The 6,000-nt window shown below is 36.9% G+C and overlaps 1 pseudogene; it reads left to right on the top strand.

The window, feature by feature from the left end:
* The first annotated feature begins 603 nt into the window (after positions 1–603).
* Positions 604–6,000, top strand: part of LOC149227032 (protein ENHANCER OF LHP1 1-like) — a 45,889-nt pseudogene continuing 40,492 nt past the window's right edge.

Here is a 6,000-nt window from a genome sequence, read left to right as displayed (position 1 = left end):
GACTTTGTATCAAGCCCCCTTCTGTGCTCGGGCATACAAAGCAAGGAGGACTGGATTCGCAAACTGGGGATTACTCCAGTGGACTCGGCCTGCAGAGGCGACCTCTCAGATCTGGAGGCCTGTTATGAATGTAATGATAGTCAAAAGCTTGATCACAAGATGTTGGCAAACCACAGCAAAAACTTGACAGAAGCGAACTGTTTGAAACGCTACTATTTCACGCTTCTCTATGCCGCCGGAGTAGCTAATGAATTTGGTCCCTAGAGCAGGAGTACTACACATTGTATCTTCTGCTTTCCCTTTGCCCAAACCGCATCGCATGGCCAAGTTTTGGCCTACAGTTTCATTGGCACTGTCGCGGTCCTTCTCTTGATCTATGTTGTCGGGATTTTGTACTGTCTGCAAGGGACGAGAATTAATTGTAACACTGTACTACGCAAGTTATTCATGAGGGGGAACAAAAATATTAGGTAGTCAATCGTGAGACCCAACATCGGGGCCGTGTAGTTCGACATTTAAGAGATCAGGGACGCCAACGATAATTTCAGCGATGCCAACCTCATTGGCCAAGCAGTCTTCGCAACGGTGTACCGAGGAACGCTTATGGATTCTCAGCCGATCGCTGTGAAAAGAATTATAAATTCCACACCGGAAGGAGATTCTGAATTCCTGAACGAAGTGGAGATCATCAATAACATCAGGCACCGGAATCTGGCTGTTTTGAGGGGTTGCTGCGTGGCCAGCAACGAGAGAGAAGAGTATCAACAATTTCTAATATACGATTACATGCCTAATGGAAGTCTGGATGAGCATCTCTTCGGAGAAAAGTCGAAGGCCCGACCTCTGAGCTGGCCGCAGCGCAGGACCATCATCATGGGGATTGCCAAGGGGCTGGCTTATCTGCACAATGGCGTTGAGTGGGTATTTTATCACGGAGACATCAAAGACACCAAAATTCTACTGGATGAGGAAATGAATGCCTGTGTGGCCACTTTTTGGTATTAGGGATGCATGGCTACGAGAACGGTGCATATAGCTTTCGGGTTCTGCTGCTTCAGATCATGACCGACAAAAAATCTATGGACACCTATGCGGAGTTGGCCTCCAGTTATTTTGTACGCCATGATATTCACTGAGTTCTGGAGCCCCAATCGAACAAGGACTCCAGTCATATCAGCGTACATGTGAACCAATGTAATTGGTGTACTATCCGGACAAATGTCATTCTGAGATGAAAAAATAAACCTGTTCAATTTCAAAGAAAAACTGTGTGTCAAAATATTATGAATATTCTAAATTTGATAATGTGAAAAGTATACACGATCCAACAGATGAAATGAAAGATTTCCAAAAAAAAATTCAATTTCAAATCACCTTACCTTTATAAATTCTTAAATTTACAAATGACAAATAAGGAATCAATTTATTCCGTGTTTGAAATATATGAAATGTTATCCCATTACTGTCTTGGCTAGGCTTATGAAATGTATTAAATGTGGCGGTAGAAAATAAGGAAATAAGATTTAAATAAAACCCTTATTTTTGCAGTTCTGTTGCGTGTAGGTTCTTCCACGTGTGGCAACAGTGGACATTCCACTTTCGCTTCGATTCACACTATGCCGAAAATAATCTCCTCCTTGTGACTATGAGGTTTTTCAAAATTCATATTAGTGGGATTCACACAAGCTCTTTCTTGACAGTTTCGGCTGTAGCACCAACCATACCTACAGTGAAGCATCAGATAATCCTCTCCCATCTTGATCTGTTATGGATTCCTTTTAACCAAGCATAGAGGCTACTCTTTTAGATAAAAAGCCTAGATAACTAATTTTCTACTTTAGTGGAGAAGCTAAAGAGGATCATGTCATTACTTCATGTGGATTTTTATCATTTGGCATGGTTGGGTAGACTTCAAGGGAGGAAATCAGAGGGGTCACCCAGAAGAACTAAAATGACAATGAATGTGGAATTCATTTCAGAACCCCATTTTCTTTGGTACTCAATGCATTTATATTTGAAGCTTTGGTTAGATTTCGACACGGTTGGAATTTCTAAATAGATTTATTAGTTAAATTTAACATTTTTATAAAAATTTAAAAAAATCTTGATAATTTTATAAAATTTTACACTAGATTTGACTGGCAAATCACCTGGTGATGAACAATATTCCTGTCAAATTCCATCCCTGAGTTCTACTATACTTTTGAAACCCTAGTTCTATTTTGGTATATATTTTTTAATGTTGCCCATCGATTCAATTTATGCTGATCTAGTTTATCGTTCAAAGCACACATTACGATGACATGAAAATAGCAAATTGACTGTTTCTTCTCGAGGTTTATCTTCTGTTATGGTGTAACAAGAATGTTTTTAAACTCAAGACAAGTGAATAAGCTTTTTTCTTTTACATGTTAAATTGTAATTACTCCTGTATGTTAGAGTTGGCTAAATTTAGAAAGTCACTTCACTGAGTGATGAGTGTTGAGTGTTGAGCATTCAGTCAAGTCGAGTTAAGTGATAGATTACTTTTAGTGTGTGTTTGCACATCAAGATATTTTAGGCGAGTTTCTAGTTGAAAAAGTTAAATACCCTTCAATTAATTCATTGTTAAAATCAAAATTTTATATAATCAATAGAAAAGTCGCTTGTGTGTTTGGGGTGAATTTGTATTTAATTACCTCCACCTTTCCAACGCTAGATTGGATACAATGATTTGTAACTCTCTTATGGATAGTCATAGCAGTGCTGAAGATTGCAGCAACTTCAAGGAGGACATTCTTTTCAAATGTTTCACTCCATAAACTCATGCCCCCGAACATTGTAATCTCATTTTTATCTATGAGATGAGGAGATTGAAAAATTCATATGTTTTATAATTCTCAATAATGGATGGCATCTCGGTTTTCATTACATTGCAATAGTTAGAGTAGTCTTGCACTTCATATTTAAAGAGTACTGTTGATGGATTCAGATCAAATAGGAAAGGTCGACTGAAGCTGTTCCAATTAAATTGAATATTGTATATGTTATCACGTGTGATCTTCTTTACAGGTTCTACACTGCTTCGTGAACGTAGGCATGATTCTCTGAGTTTCCAGCCACTTGCTAATGTAAATTATTTAGAATATGATGAACAATCGTAATGTTCGTCCGTCATTAATAAAAAATTAAACCACATTGTATCAATGTATATCATTTGATAATGAATCATCAATGTGCAGGATTAAGTAAAAACCTTTTATAAACATAAAAACACTTATATTTTTAATCACATAATTTGATAGACATACGTAATCTTTTGTGAGAATTTCCCACGATATAACATTCTTGACCACGGCAGAGGATTGGCGTGTTTTACTTGGGATCGTCTGGGTTGATTATGATACTATTTCAAGTAAGGTTCACGAATCCGTTTAAATTTTCTCTATTTTGAATTTTGAAGCTGCTCAAAGCTTAAGATGGCATCGAGAGTATATTTAACAGTAAAGAAGTTTATATTAAAATTGTATGTAAAGGTGTAAAGTACAACGAAAGAATAGAAGATTTGGAAAGATTATTTTTAAAAACTAAATCACTAAATATAAAAATTCTTATTTATAATAAAATAATATTATATACAAATTAAGATTTAGCTCAATCTAAATTTTAAAAGAATAATGATAAAAACTGTTTATTCCATCTTCTTTAAAATTTATGTAAATTTTGCAATCCAATGATAGAGCCATGGTCCTAATTAGCACCCTTCGGCCCCCTTCGGACCCTCTGGCTCTTTGACCATGATTTATTACCAGTGACTTCCTGTAGATTTGTAGGAGATTCAGTGCCATCGATCTAAAGACTACCATCTCTTTTTCATTACTATCTATTTTATATATTACCATAACTAAAATTTCGCTTATATCTATTTTTATAAATATTTAAAATAATTTATTAATCATATTTTATTTAAAAAATCATTGATTATATAGATATTTATCATTTGAATGTAATCTTTTTTTTTTCTCTATATATATATATTCAATACAAAAAAAGCATAATATTATATCATATGTTCAAATATACAGGATATGTTTTTCATCTGCCGAGCCATTACAACATTCAGGCCATCAGGGTGAACATAACATGCTTCCCCTCCAGAAAATATCAGAGCTAATATACTACAAAAAAGTATAGTCCATCAACACAATGTTGTTCCAAGAAAATAAATAGTAGGCAAAGATATAATCAGTAGTACAAGGTCCAATAAAGAACCCATACCATCTATCCAAGCAAGTGGGCAATCAGCATGTCCATCCATCCATCCAAGAGGGAAGAACTGGTGAAAATAAACTAGTACACCATACAAAAATTTACAAAAAAGGAGGGGAAGAAAGGAAGTTACCCAGGAAATGGAAATTCTCCAACTTCAAATACATTTTGACCCCATGATATTTCCATATGCATATTACCAATATTACCGTGTAGTCCCCTCTTTGATAGTCCATCAACTTCCTTGTTCTGTTCTCTGCCAATGTGGTATATTGTGGAGTTGTTGTGTTGTTTCCATAGAAGATCGATTCTCCCCAGCCAACCGAGTAGCAAGGGATTGTTGATGTTTTCTTTGCCTTTGACCTGATCAATGATGATCTTGGAATCTCCATAAATATGAATGTGAGGAATGCCAAGGAAATTATGGAACCAAAGGAGGCCCCATAAAGCCATTGCTTCTGCCTTGGTATTGGTGCCCCTACCCCCATTCCAGTGAACCCTGTAAGACATATCAGTTGAAATGGCGATCCAAAAACCACAACCACAAGTGTTCCTTTGCGCAACCCCATCAAAGAAACCCATTGGATATTCCATCTGTAGTCTGGTCTACTTGTGTTGTGTGATTCTGGAGCATGTGGCTTGTGTGGTGTGCATGGAAAGATTAGTGATGGTTCTTTCAAAAACCATAGAAAACTCTTTTGTGGAATTCTGGAAAATGTACTTATTTCTCCAATTCGAAATCACCTGGAAAAGGAAGAGTGGGATGGTTCTCCATATAGGTTTATGTGTGCCCCACCATTTCAAAGATTCCACAATGCGGTCATGTTGTATATAAAGAAAACCAATATGAGATGATAGTTTTTTCCATACCTGAACTGTATACTGCCATTGGAGAAATATTTGGTTATTGTTCTCCTCATCCCTTTTCCATATGGAGCAGATGCTAGGTCCACGCCATTGCCTCTTCTGCAAATTTTCCCATATGAGATTTTTCTTGTGGTAGACCAGCCATGTGAAGAGGATGATTTTGTTTGGAATTTTGGTTTTCCAAAAGGCATATAAGACATGATGCTCTCCCTGTCGAACTTCCTTGTTGCATAGAGATAAATATGCATCGGCAATGACGGTGTTCTCTGATTCCACCTTCCCAGTTCATATAAATTTGTCATGTGACCCCGCATGATAAATGCCAAGTTGTTTCATGCCAATGAGCACTTTTCCATACGGGGCACAAGCCCTTCCAATAAGCAATGACTTGGCACTAGAAGTATAAGCCTCGGTCATTTAAGAAGTTTACAAGCCCCACAAAAATATTACAGTTGATGCCAGCACCCAAAATTTGATCAACACCAATGAGGATTCTTTTGCCTGATCCCATCTTGCATGCAAGGTGTTGTATGAAAATTTTAGCAATCTTATGAAAGCTCAGCCAGATGGTCGATCCATGACTAGATACAATGTTACCTTTACAATACCAAAACAAAAAATCTTGATCCTTAAGGTATTTATGTCAGATAAGTACCAGACCCAAGTATACCCCTCCAAAGTGGTTTGATCAATAATGACCATCCAAAACGACGAAGGTCTATGACTCCCTAACCACCCATTCCCTTTGGATAAGAGATGTTGGATAGCTTGACCAAATGATATTTTTTTTGCCCATGACTCTCCCCCAGATTAAATTAGCCATGATACAGTTTAGATTGTTGATAATAGAGACAAAAATATGAAATAGATGTGCCCATTATACCC

Source organism: Pinus tabuliformis, chromosome J, assembly GCF_031772625.1.
Source record: "Pinus tabuliformis cultivar Carrire ecotype Pingquan chromosome J, CPIR1, whole genome shotgun sequence".
NCBI classification, from domain to species: domain Eukaryota; kingdom Viridiplantae; phylum Streptophyta; class Pinopsida; order Pinales; family Pinaceae; genus Pinus; species Pinus tabuliformis.
The sequence above is the reverse complement of the archived record's forward strand: the minus strand, read 5'-3'. Positions and strand labels throughout refer to the sequence as shown.